Source organism: Vigna umbellata, chromosome 11, assembly GCF_029865625.1.
Source record: "Vigna umbellata cultivar VRB3 chromosome 11, Vumbellata_1.0, whole genome shotgun sequence".
NCBI classification, from domain to species: domain Eukaryota; kingdom Viridiplantae; phylum Streptophyta; class Magnoliopsida; order Fabales; family Fabaceae; genus Vigna; species Vigna umbellata.
The window spans coordinates 6,236,231-6,253,907 of NC_142175.1; the positions used below are offsets into that span (position 1 = coordinate 6,236,231).

The window sequence follows — 17,677 nt, forward strand, 5'->3', positions numbered from 1 at the left end:
TAGGGGAGCTAAGGAACCCTTTGGGGGACTCAAATTTTTTCCTTTTCTCACATGTTGTCCACCATCTCTTCTTCTATTTTCATGTTATTTCTACATTCCATGGAGTGTTAACCCTTTGTGGTTAATTCTATTGTAATTTCTTAATTGAATATTGAGGTTAGATGAATAAATTTGTTTGTTGTTTTTAATTCTTATTATGATTTATTTTAATTCTTCTTAATCAAGTAAAAGTAATGATTTTTACATTATAAAAAGTTAGCATAGTTTTTGATAGGGGGAGATTTAACCTCCTTATATCTTGGTTTTTTATGATGAACAAAAGAATGATTTAATGGTTTCTTGCACAACAAATGGCATAACAAATGTTTTATCTTGAATATGTGTGTGCTTGATATATGAATTCATTAATGTTGAATGAATCATGTGTAAAATAGATTAATAATCTCTTTTCTGGTTGAAATAATCGATTAAACATAGTATATAATCTGTTAGATTTAACCATATCACTTAGTAAGCTTATTAGGGGCAAATTGTTCTATAGTAATCGATTATACATTGTATGTAACCGATTAAAACAAAAAGCAAGCATAATCTTTACTGATATGATCATAGATGGGGCAACATTGAAGAGTTTTAAGAGCGACAACAAGCATAAAAAGAAATAGCATAGGTTTTCATAGCCTTGTATTTTGCCTATTCTAGTTTCTAGTTTCTTTCTCTTTGTTTAGTTGTAAAGAAACTTATATATATTCTTCTTTTCTTTAAAGTACAAGCAATGTGGTACTTCACATAGCTTGAACTTAAAACAAAGAAGAATAAATAAGTCTTTTCTCTTTAGAGTTTCTTGTAATGCAAGTTAACACATGTATAGTTTTAGTTTTGATTTCTAGACTAGTTAGTAAGCTTATAAACCCTTAAGAAGTGGAAGAATTGAGAGATGTGGGACTAAGATCACCATGAGGTGCTACTGGTCCAGACTTGAAGGCTTTTCAAGTCACACATCCTTTAACTCTCTTCACTTACTCCATGCTTAAGGCTATATAAGCAACCTAATGGTATCCTTTTGTACACACATTTGATTAATTCTTGTTACTTTGAGAAGAACGTGAGGTTCTTGGTACTTTGAGAAGAGTCTCAAAGGATTGTTGCAGTTAAGAGGGTTTTTCTTCTACAGGTTGTATTTGCTATATTAGATTGGTTTAGTTAGAGAGGTATTTTACATTTGAGAAGTGTTCTCTATAAATCCTTGTTGTCAAAACTAAAATCTTTATAGTGGAAAGTCTTTATAGTTAGAAATGTAGGCATTAAGACCGAACCAGGATAAAAAGATTGTGTTTGTATTCTTTCTCTATCTCTCTATTGCTTTATTATTCGTAATTGTGTTGTGCACATTTAACGATCATCTTAATTTTCTAGAAAGATTTAAAAAGAAAGAGTTTTTTTTAGTTACCAATTCAACCCCGCCCCCCCTCATAGTAAGAGAAACTAGCCATATTTTTTCTTACAATTGGCACTAAAACTGGTTTTTCAAAAATTATTTGAAAAGTAATCGATTACTCGTTTTGTGAAATCGATTAATTGATCCTGATGGCTACAATTTGTCAGACCTTTCGAGAAGGTGCTTCTACAAACATACCCCCTCTGTTTGCAGGAGAAAATTATCTATTCTGGAAAATTAGAATGAAGATTTTCTTAGAGTCTGTTGATAAAGGGATTTGGGATGATGTAATCAATGGTCCTTTTGAGCCTACAAAAACCATTGATGGAAAAACTGTTTTGAAAAATTTTTCTTAATGGAATCAAGATGAGAATAAACGTGGACAGTATGATATAAATGCTAGAAATATTATTTCCTCTGCACTTACTATTGACGAGTTTTTCAAGGTGTCAACATGCAAGAGTGCGAAAGAAATGTGGGAAGTTCTTCAGGTTACTCATGAAAGGAACCAATGAGGTAAAAATGGCTAGAAAGATTTCTCTAATACAGGAGTATGAAATGTTTAGAATGAAGCCTGGAGAGAAATCTATGAAGTCCAGAAAAGGTTCACTCACATTGTAAATCATCTGATTGCCCTTAGAAAATCTTTTCAGAAAGAGGAGATCAACATAAAGATTCTAAAAAGCTTGAATAGGAGTTGGCAACCAAAGGTAACAGATATATCAGAATCAAGAGATCTGACTACAATGAATATGGCTATACTTTTTTTGGAAAACTCAAAGAACATGAATTGAAGTTGGAAAGACTGAAAGAGGAAGAGGAATCTGAACAAAAACATTCAATAGCTCTCAAAGCAATCAACAACAAAGCCTCCAAGAGAAATGAATCTGATGTTGATTATAATGCAGATGTGCAAGAAAAAGAAGTGTTAAACATGATGGTAAAGAAATTTACTAAATTCATGAAATCTAGAAATACTGCATCTGATTTTGCAGGTAACTCAAGAGGAGGAAAGAGGAAAGGAAAAGATGCAACTTTTACATGTTATGAATGTGGAAAGGAGGGACACATCAAACCTGACTTTCCATACTTAAAGATGAAGCAGAAAGCTGATGAGAAGCACAATCAGAACACAAGGAAGAATAAGCAAAGGAAGACCTACATAGCATGGGAAGACTCTGATTCAGGAGAATCTTCAAGTGATGAAGATAACCGAAGCCTAGAGGAGGATTCAAGAGGATTCCTTTCTATATAGAATTAAATATGTATTTGTTTTTAAATTATTATTCAATTAGTTTTAGTTCCTCTTCAAAACCTTGATCCTTTTTCATCCATCTCCTTTTAAAAGGTTTGGAATTTAGTCTTCCATAATCAACGTCATTACTTTTTTTTTTCTGACAAGGCGAATGGTGTGTAACGTCTACAAAACACATGTACGAGTAAGTAATGCACATCGGTATCGTGAACCTCGACAACATGGAGACTAGTGTAGTAAAGAGAAACGACAACATTTATTTTCACTTATATGCAGCGGTTCCCGAAATGAGGCATATACAGCGGTAGCAGAGGGATTTGGCAAGGATATATGCCTCAATTGCCTGGGGAACCGACACAATAGCCCCCTCACCAGAAAGGTGTCAAACGCTACGTCTAACTTAAGTGCTTTTTGTATGGTTACATGCCTTGATTCACCTTGCCAACCGAGGGAGTATCTTTGTTACCAAAAGGGTGTCAAGTGAAAGGTCTTAGTTAGTACAATAAGGTTTTTTTATTTTTCTTCCTATAAATTAAATCTCTAATTTTAGTACAATGAAAGCCAAAATTGTCATTTCCCAACTAACATATAAGAGTTACACAAAATTTCTTTTGTTGAAACATAACTATTAACATATTTGCTTAGAGTTTTCTATAAATTGATTGAACCCGCTGTGGTTACCAAGCAGAGCACGCGTATGATCCTCTACAGTAGTGCATTTGTTCTAGCAAAATATACATTTTTTTGACCAATCATAAAATTATTTTATTTTATATTCTCAATTTTTATAACCATTGAAATATAATCAAACAGTCAATAATTCTACTACAAAGATAGATCAATAGTGGTCAATCTAAATGTAACTGAGCACCCAAAACCTAATGTTGTATAAAAGGACACCCAAACTTTACAATTCTCTTTCAACTTTCATATTGGATCACACTACCATAGGTATGTAACTCTGCTTCAATAAATGTTTTGAGAATAACTTTCTCAAAAATTTTGCAATTTTAATTTCTCTAACAATTTTTGTGTTTTAAAGTGTTCTAGTTATTGTTTGGGATTCTTTTATTGAACTATGTTTGACACGTGTTCCATAAATTGCAATTTGTTTCTCAAATACAAGAGCATTTCCTTCAAGACCATGGCCAACCAAACATTCACAAGCTTGCTCACCAATGACAAGCAATTTGCCTCTCTTGAATTGCCTCCTAAGGCCCCAACTAGCAATAAAAACAAGTCCATTGTGAATGAAGGTGGCAAAATCTTATTTCAAGCAAGAAATGTGTTGAAAACACATGAGAATCCTTCTCTTATGTATCTTGGGATGGAACATGTTCATGGTCCTCCAAACGATGATGTCGAGGATTTGGATCGTGACTCAGGCTCCAAATTGGAAGCTCAAATGAAAAGGTAAATAAGTTTTTCTATCTCTAGCAATTACAACTCTTCTACTTCCTTTTTCTATTATCAAGTTTTTTGAGTTTGAGTATTATTACCCATGTTGAGTACAAACATTGGATTAGGATGAACTCGATTTAAGATTTCGATAGTACACAATTTAATATCTTAGAACTCAATCTTTTAAGATTTTGAGTTTGAATAGTGAGGATATTGGAAAAAAAAATTAAAAGAATAAAATAATAAACTTGATTTTTATAGATAAATTATTAAGTTTGAATCTTAAAGAGAAAAAAAATTCAAAGAGGTTATTGATTTATTCCAACTTTTATTGAAATATTATTTGTGTATTTAAATAGTTTTTTATTTTAGAATTTAAAATTTTAATATGATTTTATTGTTAAAAGCATTTGAACATATTAAAACACATGTATATTTAAGATGTATTTATTCTTTGTCGAATAATGTATTGAACATTATTGAACGTATACGAATATTCAATAAAAATTTAAAAAGAATGAAAAATAATAAATAAATTTACTTTTTTTAAACATCAGATTCATTTTTAAAACTTTTTTCTATTTTTAATAATATAATATATCGATCGATTTTAAAACTATTTCGTTAATATTAATTATAATAGTAATTTTTCGATTCTCTTATATAGCTAATATTAGTATGTTGAATAATTTCACGTCGAAGTGAATAACAATTTAAATATATTTTAATATTATGTGATGTGTTTAAAAACAAAGTTGTGATAAAATTTTAACTTTCGAAAAAAATCTTAGAAAAACAAATCATAATCATATTTTTCTAATGTAGGCAAAATCGATAGTAACATTTTTTAATAAAATTTAGTTATCAATAAAATTGCAAAAAGTAATTTTCAGTTGTTTTAAACTCTTATGTATAGCTAGAAAAAATAATTTTAATATAATAAACTATTAAAGGTATGTAATAATTGTAAATAAATAAATATTTAAATTATAGTTCATTGCCCATACTAAAATAGTAGAAAATTAATAAATATATTAGCATTGTGTCAGTGATATTTAGTCAAAACACGTTTTGTATAGAAAGCAGGCTAACAGGGTGTATTCTGCGAGATATCGACTCCGCAAGCAAGCCAGAGCACAAAATTTGAAAAACCAAGCTGAGGCACTTGAAGTGAGTATTCTTCTATATATAATTAATTATTTTTTATTAACATTAAATTTATGAATAGTTTAATCTTCTTTCTACATTATCCTTAATGTTTCAGATTATTCGTTTCTCTAATTCGCATTTAATTAGGTCTGATCTAATTAATTAATGTTAGAAGAAAAAATAATAATTACGTAATTTATGATATCGGTATTTTTCAACCATACTAAGACAGAGAATCAATTATATCATTAATGTGTAACATTTATTATTTTTCACTAAGAGATTAACTAATACAAAAAGATTATATGAAAAAACAAATATTTTTCTAGAAATAATAATTTTTTATAGGAATTACGAGAGTAAAAGCTTGTCCAGGCCTAAGTTGTTGTTTGTTTATAAATTATTCATATGGTTAACTTTGTTTAAATAAATATTTCTATCAATATCCATGAAACCACACTCAAAAATAATGTAGCATGAAGATAAATTGGCTGTCACCATAGTAACCTTAATACAATCTTGAAGTAAAAAGAAGGATAATTTCTGATGTGAAATAAAATTTATAATAATTGTTTTACTTTGATAAAAAAAAGGGAATTTAACATAGTAGAAATGGTACAAAAATAGGTCATAGATTTTGATGTTAGAAGCTTTTATAAATTTATACTGTAATTTTGAAAAAAGAGTTAAATTTTTCTAAAAGAACTATACATGTTAATCTTAAATTATGCTTCTTTGATTATTTTTTATAGAAGAGAAGGTTATGAAACATTTTATATATTAATTCTCCTTATATAATTATAGGTTTTGTAGACGGATTAGAGCACTTTAAGTACATCATTCTTTTATTTATTTTTTAATAAAAAATAATTTCTTACATGAATTTGAATGAAGGAACTTCTTAAAAGCACTAGTAAAAAGACTAGATTTAAAATCGATTAATAGGCCTCGGTTTTAGTGAAACCGAAACCTATTAAAACACGGTGGCAGAATTGTAAATAAAGTGAATTTTTATGACTCGGTTCACAGCGAACCGATGCCTAACAATTTGAATTCTGCTCTACTACCTCGGTCAATTGGAGACCCGAAGCAATAGGTGTTGTCACTTCTGAGCATCTGACACATCCGGACATCTGTGCACATGATACGGCATCGGTTAACAAAAATCTAGAGTATAAAGTTGCTCTACTGCCTCGGTCAGCTTGGGACCCGAGGCGATAGGTGTTGTCCGTGATTTTTATGGCTCCGTTTTTGTATTAACCGAGGCATTAGATGTGCTTTATCTCCAGGTTAAACCATTTTTACGCTACTGTTGTTCCTCTTTCTTCTCTCTGCGTAAAACTAGCCTTTCTTCTCCAGCCACCGCAACTGCTGCACTGCTGGACCGCGCCTCCACCATGCCAGCTACCACCGCCTCCATTCCTCACCCCTCTCCTTTCTTCTTCTTCTCCGTGTTCTGCTTCTTCTTATTGTACTTTTTTTCACTATCTAGTTTCGTCTTTGCTGGAGGAAGGAAGGAATGAACAACACATGGGCCACGGATCCTCTGGCTCCCCGCTTTCAAAAATGATGAAGATGAAGTCCGCGGGGCTGCAGGTACTATGGATCCTCTGACTCCCAATCGGGTAGCCTTCCCAGGTCTCGCCGGTCTTGCCCGATCAGTCGAGCGGCGCCGCATTGAACGACCAGCTCTCCAACCCCACCTCCATATTTGGTCTCCGTCTCTAGGTGGTGCTCGGCGTGTGTGTCGGCGCCACCATCGTCCTCATCCTCTTCCTTATCTCCGTCTGGGTGGCCTTCAAGCGCTCCAAAGCCAACCCCGTTTCCATCCCCGACGTCTCCAAGGAGATCCAAGAAATTAGGGTCGACCACGCCCCCACCCCCAACCCGACCCTTTTCCCGAACCTGACCCAGTTTCGCCCACTGAGGAAAAAACCAACCCTCTCAACTACTAGAGAATCCAGTTCGAGATTGGGAAGAACCACCGAATCTCCTACCCCGAACGTGCCTTGCTTAGCTCATCTTCCAACGATCCCGCCGGTGTTGAGCCTCGCCTCCTCGATCAGGTTTCCACCGTCATTTCCAAAGTTTCACACTTGGGCTGGGGCCACTGGTACACTCTCCGAGAGCTTGAGGATTCCACCAACACCTTCGCCCCTGAGAATGTTATTGGCGAAGGAGGATATGGAATTGTTCACCACCGCAAGATCGTTCCATGTGAATCAGTACGGTTGAAAAAAAAATACGTTACTGCCTCGGTTACCTAAAAAACCGAGGCATAATCCCATCTTTCTTGAATCGGTTTGAAACCGAGGCATAAAACGTACCCCTTTTTACATCGTCTATATATGCCTCGGTTATAGAACCGGTGCCTATAAGCCAAAGCAACCGGTGCCATTTCCTGTTTGTGTACTAGTGAAGTCAATTAAGAGTATTTTTTTATTGGCAATAACTTAATTATTTTAATTAAGTTAATTAAGTGTATTATTTATCACATAATGATTATTAGGAAGAACTTACATAAAAAAATTTACATGTGTGTTATTTATGACATAGGCTGAAGTTTCAATGTTTCAATCTCAACTGTTATACTGGAAAAGTCTCCATGACGGACTAGCTGAAGAGAATATTGTGATGAGAGCACAATGCGACACTGCTTGTAAGCTCATTGCTGAAAAGGAAGGTAAATAGAATAACGTGTATGAAAGTAGTTGTACTTTTAATAGTAAAATTTAGAGCATTAGTACAAAATTAATAATGAGGTGAAACTTATACTTCTATCATATAATAAAACTGCTTTTGTTAATGTCAAAATTGTTATATAAGTTATAATATATATATATATATATATATATATATATTTTAAAAATGTAGTTTCATATTTAAAATATTTCTTTAATACATGTTTTATGTTTAAAATCATTTGAATTGAGTTATAATTGCTTGATTATTTTTTTTATATGAAACATGTTTCTTTTATCATTAGTTATAACTAGAATGAAAAACACATTAACTTAATGCATTTGAAATAATCATTTTATGTTAACGGAAATAACGAAAGTAATAAAGATATTGATAATAAAATACATCTCATTTAACGAATTTATGTTAAAGGAAATAGTCTCCTAGATACTATTCTCACAATATTATAAATTTCATAAGATTAAGATTGTTTTAAGGATAAAAAATTGGAGAGTACGAATATAATAATGTTAGATTTGAGGAGGTTTCTAGTGCATCTCAAAGAAGAGAATTTAAAAATGTTTGTATGTTTTCTTTATGTTTAACCCATGCATGCATAGGGTTCTCTCTACCAATACCAGGAAAATTAAAAAAAAAATGAGGTAATTTACATTTCAAGGATAAGTTGTATGAAGTCATGATGACTTTCAAATTAAAATCATCGTGAAGATAACTTCATAAAATTTTAAAAAAGTGAAATTGTCAAGACTGATAAGGACTTCTTTGTAAATATGTTGAACGAAAGTCATTAGGAGTGGTTACAACTTTCAATTGAACCAAAGTCATCGAGACTATGACGACTTCCATTGTGAAACCGAGCTTGCTTTTCGAGCTTCTCCTCTATTGTCGAGCTTGACGAGCTCTCCACCAAGCTCTACATCAAGCTCTTCATTGAGTTCTTTGCATTATCTTTTCTAAGCTTTGTGAGCTATCCAAGCACCTCCCTTAGTTATCCAGTTGTCTAGTAAGCTTATTCACTTTATTTGATTGTCTTACTATGTTCACCGCACTACTCGGTTGTCTTATCAAGTTCACCGTACTATTTGGCAATTTCTCCAAGTTCACCACTCTAGTCGGTTGTCTTGTGGAGTTCTTCATATGTTTCACTTTATTTACATATTTTACCAACCTCTCAAATATTCTCAATTGTCTAATGATCTCTCGTTTCTACTCGACAAACTTGTTGAGTTCTCTTTGCACACAAGTTAGATTTTCCTCTTCTAAGACCTTTTAATGCACACGAAGTTAGATTTTCAAATCACATACATGTTTTTTCTTATCTTATAACTCAATTAATAAAAGTTACGCTTGACATCTTGCTGATATGCATCCCCTATTAATTGTTCCAACTAAACCATGTAATGATCTTTACCCATTATTTTTACCAATTCATCATCACCACCTTCCTCTTCTGATCCCCTATCAACACTTCTATATTTGTATCCAACCCCTATGACCAACACAAATTCTTCATCTCCCTTCCCGCCTGTTGAAGGCATACATGTGAATCAACATCCTATGAAAACATGATCAAAGTCTGGTATTTTCAAACCTAAAATCTCGGCTACCACTATAACTCATACTATTAAACTATCAAAAAAGCCTTATAAAGTTCTAAATGGAAACAATCGATGCAACTTGAATATGATGATTTATGTAAAAATCACACATGGGCTCTTGTTTTTCTGATTTTGATCATCCACCCTAAGTTTAAAGGACATGTTAAAGAAGAGTTTGTAAAACTGTTTTTTTTTTGTTTCTTTCTGTTTAACCTATGCATGCATGCATAGGGTTCTCTCTCTTATATATTCCAACTTTGTTGTTCCTTTTTTATCATCTATCAATACCACTTTTACTTTAAGAGTATAATTTACTTTAGAATTGAATTAGAATAAATTCATAATAAAATCTTGTAAGCTTTATTAAATTAAAAGTTGTCATATGACATGATAATTTAATTTTAAAATATTAAGAAAAATTGATAGTTTAGATAATTTATGAATAAGTAACCATATAAAAATATGTACGTTGTTAATTGTATTATGAAAGTTAAAGGTCATGTTATTAGTGGTTTGTAATTGGGTAATTGGATAACAAAAGATTGGCAAAGTGAGCCAACCTCCCTCATATGGGTTGGCTTATTGTAGGTTGAGTTAAAAATGAGTCAGCTTCTAAACTTATCAAGAATTAGCAAGCTAGTGAGTTTACTCACCCAAGGGTGCTTTATTCTTTGAGTTTATTTTATCGAAGGAGGCAATTAACGAAGGAGGCAAGCCTTCGGTAATTACCGAAGGGCTGAAGCCTTCGGTAGTTACCGAACGTGGGTAATTACCGAAGGGCATAAGCCTTCAGTAAGTTCAAGGCAGATCTCAAGCACAGTTGTATTTCTTATGAAACCAAACAAACCTGTATAAATTGTTCACAACACAAACAGACCTGCATAACATTTTCTAACTACATACAGACATGCATAATGTGCATCTCAATCATGCAATCATTTATCAGAAAAACAATAGAACATCTGAATCATCCACTCATCCATAGAACATGTATTTATAAATAAAACATAAAGCAATCAAACATAATGTTCTAACATCCAAATCATCCAATTGATCTAACATCCAAACGATATAAACTCCAAATGTTGTAATATCCAAATGTTTCTATAACAACTAATAACAAAATAAAACTAATAATGTACATAGTTATCATTAGAAGGATCTTCATCATCCTGGTCCTTTGTAGATGGCTGGACTGGTGTGGGTTGGACTAATGAAGGTTGGACTAATGAAGGTTGGACTGATGTAGGCTACTGAGGGACAGCGGGTAACGGGGAGGGTCGTGGCTGGGTCGGAGGGATAATGAACTGATCCTGTGAAGTTTCAGGCAACACTCTCATGATGAGGGCCTTAAAGTTTCTAAACTCTGCTCTCAAATCAGTGATTTCCTGGTCACGTTGCTCCAGTGCCTGCGTGAGGCGGACAACGGTCTCGTCAGCAGTAGTGGTGGAAGAAGAAGGTTGGTGCTTCAGAGTACCTCCTCTCGATGTTGTATAGTTTGCAGCAAGTTGTCTTGCACTGTACACTCGTCCCTTTTTCTTCCCACCAACGATGTCGACCAAGCACTGTGTCCTACGGATGCCTTCTTCTGCATTACTCGCATCATCTGGTGTAGGAGCTGACCCATCTTCAGATCTAACCTTTGAAAGTCTCGTAGAAAATTCTTCCTGTTCAAACATTAAAAGCAATGTTAGGGAATGATAGAATAACATAAATGAAAAATTACTAATAGTAATAGTGTTATTTGCTTACATGAGTCTTCCGAGATCTTTCATCAACGAATTCATTAGTGCCCTTCCGAACATGAGTATGTGCAAAGACCTCATTAACATGGACCGCCCGTCCTAGAGCTTGTGCCTGTAACATAATTTAGAGTTACAAGTGTACATATGAAATAGAAAATACATAACTTATATATGAAAGAAACAGAAAAGTAATGAAAGTTTACCGTACAAATGACATGCTCATGAATCGTGATCAACCCACAAGTATGCAGGGTGCCACCCTTTTCAGAAGCTCTGTTCCTCTGGGCTTTGGCACACTTATTGCGAAACTCTACTGAATTCCAATGAGCCAGTAAACAGTTCCAAATGTGCTCGCCCAGCCAGTAAGGGTGCTCTCCTGCATTGCGGGCATCCCTAAACATCTTTGACAGCCAATGAGATGCTTAAATTTGGAAATTTCTTTGTATCTGTGTTTCATGTTCAGGTTTCCACTACACCTTCATCTGTAGCATTAAACAGAACAAACATTGATTAATGAACATACTAAAATAAGAATGACAATTATTTTAATGGATTGTTCACCTGACAACGCTGCCAGAATGACTTTTTGTCGTCATCAGGTATTGCTCCCCAAGTAGGCCATGGACTTAAAAACTGTTGCTTCATTGAACGTGTGATAGCCTGGGAAGCAACCCTGGATGGAATAAACCTGCATAATAAAAGTCATTTGAATTAATACAATCTTTAAACATCAAAATGGTTAAAAAAGGGATTAAAATCTTACCCTTTACCATACGACTCAATCGATGGTCGATCATGGAGGGGAGGGTCAACACCTTCACCATCACCAGTTGAATTTGGATCAGTAGATGGTGTGACAGTCTCAAAAAGCGGTATACAAGATGAGGAAGGTATAGAAGTAGGGTCAGGGGGAGGAGTGGGGGTAATAAGCACAAGGGGAGGAGTGTGGGTTATAATCACATGAGGAGGAAGAGGGTCTTCTGTAGGGGTAGGAGAAGGGTGTGCTTCAGGGGTAGGAGAAGGGTGTGCTGCAGGGGTAGGAGAAGGGTGTGCTGCAAAGGTAGGAGTAGAGTCTACTGGAGGGGTAGGAGGCTGTATTGTAGGGGTAGGAGGAGGCCCCACAGATGATGGACTGAGGGCAACAGTGGTAGGTAGTTTAGCAAGCACCCTAAGTACATACTTTGGTGCCTGTCGTTGCCTCTTTTTAGGCCTTGCTACCACCTTTCCTTTATCAAGACCTTCTGAACCTTGTCCTGTCATTACTGCATTGAAGTGGTTACAAATAAAGCGAAACAATAGAAATAAATATGGAAGGATCAATACAAATTAAAGTGAATGTAAAATAATTGCATACAACTTTTAAGATGGTATTTTAGATAACTCTATTGAAATGATAGTTAAATTTGCTACAATTGATGTCCAACATTCAATCGTCGTCATCATGATCTTCATCTTCATCTTCTTCTTCTTCATCATCATCATCATCATCATCTTCTTCTTCTTCTTCTTCTTCTTCTTCTTCTTCATCACCTTGTATTGCTGCTTCTAATTCATCTCCATCACCATCAGGGTCAACCAATGCGGTTATACGTTCAACTTCAATAATATCTTGTGGTTGTGACATTTCATCAAGTTGGTAGGCAACATCTTCCTCAACTTCATTTGAGTCAACGCGACCTCTAGGCTTGGTTTGTATTGCTACAACCCAACTACGCTTGTCAATATTGCGGAATGGTGGATATGGCACATAATAAACCTGTCTGACATTAGTTGGTAGAATGAAAGGATCAAATGGTCCATATCTTAATCTCTGGTTGAGTTCGACAATATTAAACCGTTGATCCACTCTAGTATCAGCTCTAGAAGGATCAAACCATTCAAAATAAAAAAAAGTACTACTCTGTTTCGAGAAGTAGTGCTGTTGTACTCTAGCTCATATATTTTATGAATGATGTCGTAGAAATCATCATAACAACCCTCTGTTAGGCCCTTGACATACACACCACAATTTGTTGTTTTCTTTCCTTTAGACCATTCATGTGTATGGAATTTGTAACCATTGGTGAAGTAAGTATGCCATTCTTTGACACATCTCATTGGCCAATTGGAGAGATGTCTTAAATCTTGAACCGTGCGAGTTAATGCTTGATTAAAAACCTACAAAGATACTAAAAAAATTTTAAAAGCAAGAGTCAAATTAACCTTGCTCTAAACATAGGAAAAAGTACGGACCTGATTTCTGAACCAATGGGGAAACTCTAAGTGTATTCTAGCAGAAGCATTTCCTTCTGCGACTTGCTCAGCCACAAGAAATGAGTTGGTACAAATGAAATGAATTAGTGTATAACAATTGTACCATTGCAAAGATAAGAGTTGGATGATGACATACTCAAGGTACAACTTAACTTCATTGCAATTGATTAATACATGGAAGTGAGCAGAGTTGAATTCAGCATCAGTTAACCAATGAGTGAATTCCTTCCCTGCGTGACGGCCTGATTGGTCGAAAACTGATAATGCACCTTGACGTGGTTCAACTTGCCATTGCATTTCATTTCTGACATGAGTGGGGGACAATATGAAGTTTTTGAAATAATGTGAACAAAAATACGTTGTCTCTCTGTGCAAGTAAGCTAGACAAATTGAGCCTTCTACTCTAGCTTTATTTTTAACTGAACATTTGGATTCTCCCATAAACCTTTCAAATGGATACATCCACCTGTATTGCACAGGTCCCCCAAGCCAAGCTTCATATGCAAGATGAATTGGAATATGCTCTATTGAATCAAAGAATGCATGAGGGAATATTCTTTCTAATTTGCAGAGAATAATGTGGATATTTTCTTCCATCTTTCTAAGCGAATTTTCCTTTAGTGTCGTGCAACACAAATCTTTAAAGAAGTTACTCATTTCTATTAGTGGATTTAACACGTGCATTGGCAGACAACTGAACGCAAGAGGGATGAAAGTCTCCATGAATACATGACAATCATGACTCTTCAACTCTTGAATAGTATCATTCTGAACATTGGCACATCTGGACAAGTTAGAAGCATATCCATCTGGTATTCTAAGCTCCTTCATCCATCCACACACTATTCTTGCCTCGTCTTTTGACATGGTGTAATTTGCTTTTGGTTTAAATAATCGGCCATTACCTTGCACCTTCAACTCTAAGTCTTTTCGTCAATACAAAGGTAAATATTTTCTTGCTTTGTCATTATCTTTTGTCTTACCAATAACATTCATAACTGTGTTGAAGACATTGTGAAAGAAATTTTTTTCTGTGTGCATGACATCGAGGTTGTGTCTTAGCAAGTTGTCTTTCCAATAGGGAAGATCCCAAAATATGCTTCTTTTAGTCCAATTATGCCATTCTCCAAACCCTTCTATCCTATTCTGACAAGATTCAGTGACTTTTGGATAGTCTTTCACTCTTCTCCAAACGCGTGATCCAGTCAACTTCGACGAGGGCATATCCGTTTCAACTTGCACTTTGTGAAATGCCTTTTTGTTTCTTCTAAAGGGGTGATCAATGGGCAAGAACCGTCGATGGCAGCCAAACCAACTACTTTTCCAACCATAACTCAATTGGAATGACTTTGTATGTTCCATGCAATGTGGACAAACTAATCGACCATGTGTGCTCCAACAAGTCATTAATAGTCCACATCAAGGCTGCCCTCATAAGGAAATTTTGCTTCCTTGAAACATCATACGTCCAAACACCATTCCATAGCTTCTTCAAATCATCAATCAAAGGCTCGAAATAAACATCAATCGATGATTTGGGATTAGATGGATGATAAAAGTTGAAAAACTGTTATTTTCATGCTTAAAATTGATGCTAAAAGCAACCTTTAACACTTAGAAACTAGCTTGGAATCATACTTTTGTTCATCTTTTGTGAAATAAGAGAGCTAGACAGGTTTATGCTTGATTTCAGTGTTTTATGCAGTTTTTAAGGTGAATTTAGTGAAAGAAGTAAAGAAGGATAGAGATGGAATTAGAAAAGAACTCAAAAAGTGCAAAAGGAGAAGCCGCAAGTACCGCTGAGCGGCAGTGTACCGCTGAGCGACACTCAGGAAATCACGTTGGCTCCGTTGAGGGGTGAAAATGCAGCTGAGGGGAAGAATCAAGCTCACGCACTTACCGCTGAGCGGCACTATTTTGGGCTTGGGCCTAATTTTCTGCAATATTACGAACAATATATAAGCTTTTGGTCTTCCTAGGGTTTGTATCTTTGGCTGGAGACGAAGCAAACACTCTCTTTTCCACCCCTTGGAGGAAGATCTTGGATGCTGAGGCTACCTGCTAATCCTTCTAGGGTTCTATCTTTCCTTCTTTCATTATTGTTCATCTAGTTTCACCATGATTATGGTGAACTAAACCTTGTATTGTTGTTGGGGAATCAATGTAGTCTTGTGAAACTCTCATATATGGAATTTGTGTTTTAACATCTTATTTTAAGATACATGCTTTCTTTCATCATTAGTTAGGGTTTTTCCTCTTTGCTTAAAGCTTGCGTTGTTGAACTCATTCAATGCCATGATTATTGATTTTGTCGATATGGGAACATACGGGGAAATCTAGATCCGGGGAATTTCTCCCAATAGCATATTGCCTAGACATAGGAATATGAGGGTTGGTTGCCGTTAAGCTTCTGCACTTCAGAATTAATTATTAGGGATGCTAGGAATTGTATGAACTCGTAATTAAGGATAGGCCTTCTTGCAAGGTGATTTAGAGAGTGGCATTAGCAATTGATGAAAAGAAGGATGAATTCCTAAAGTATATGAGAGTGGATAAGATGAAATTGATAACCCCAACAACATACTCATCCATCTAATTCATTATTCCATTGATCAAATTCATGCATACATGTTTAATTACTATCTTTTGCATTTAAACCTACAATCAATTGTTAACAAGTCTTAAATAATCAACAAACCATATAGCTAACTAGGCCGTGAGTCCTTTGGGAGAACGATACTTGGTTTTACCGAGTTTTATTACTTGATACGATTCGGTCACACTTGCCGATTGTTAAACAAGTTTGTGGCGCCATTTTTCGGTGTTCATAAATTTGTCATCAATGGACCTGGTATTATACACGATAAAAATATGTAAGGCTTTGTCGTACACATCTCAGGTGGTAGATTGTATGGGATAATTATCACGGGCCAACATGAATATGGTGATGCAGACGCCTGAATGTACGGGGTAAACCCATCAGAGCATAGACCAAGTCTGACCTTACATAGTTCACTAGCAAAGGATGAACGTTTACGATTGAAGTGCTTCCAAGCTTCACCATCAGAAGGATGACGCAAAAATCCTTCAGTTTTGTTACCATCATGCCATGACATGTGTTCTGATCTTTGCATTGAATTAAACATTCTTTGTAATCTTGGAATTATAGGCAAGTAGAACATGGACTTTAAGGGAATTGGTTTTTTTTGCCTCCGTCTAACATGCATCGTAAAATATCGAGGTGAGCCACAAAACTTGCATTCAACCAACAATGCATCATTTTTGCCACTGTCATTGTCATAGAATAACATACATCCATTAACACAACAATCAATCTTCTTGAGTTCCAATGCCAACTTTGAAACACATTTTTTGGCTTGGTAATAATTCTTCGGCATAAAATTCTTTGGTGGTGTCAAATCTAACATCAATTTTGTATAGAAGTCCACTGCTTGAATGGGAACGTTCCAATTAGATTTTCCAGCCATGAGTCTAATGCACACTAACAATTTTGACTTAGATGAACCTTCAAATACAGGTAGATTTGCCTCTGTCAGTAAATTGTAAAACCTCTGAGTGGTTTCATTTGGAGACTCTTCATCATGATTATCATTTGCTTCTTGTTCAGCATGGCGACGAAGAGCATTGTCGACCATCTCTTGCATATAGGCAAATTGATCTATCTCAGATGTATGTACAATAGTATTCGAACCTGATGCAAGCCGCTTTTCAGCTGCAGTGGAGGTTGAAGGAATTTCTTCACCATGAAATGTTCAAACCGTGTAATTAGGCATGAACCCTTTTTACTATAGGTGAAGTTTGACGACTTCATCTTTGAAAATCCTTGTACATTCGCACTTGATGCATGGACATCGAATCCCTCCATCAAGAGCATAATATTGATATCGTCGGGCCGTCTCCACAAACTCTTCAACTCCGATGACAAAAGATTCCTTCAAACCTCTCCTTCCACTATAACAACGGTCGTACAACCATCCACGATGGTTGGGAAAATGGGCCATGTTCTGTGACAAGCCAAATAAATAAAAACTTAGCCAAAACAGCAACACTCCATGTGACGTAAGTAATAAACCTATTACTACTCAAGTCGAACATGGAAGGAAATTTGAACACT

General features: G+C 35.1%; 1 pseudogene; it reads right to left on the reverse strand.

Moving 5' to 3' along the window:
• Window positions 1-13,446: 13,446 nt before the first annotated feature.
• Window positions 13,447-14,409, reverse strand: LOC148190842 (uncharacterized; annotated as a pseudogene).
• Between the last annotated feature and the right edge of the window lie 3,268 nt (window positions 14,410-17,677).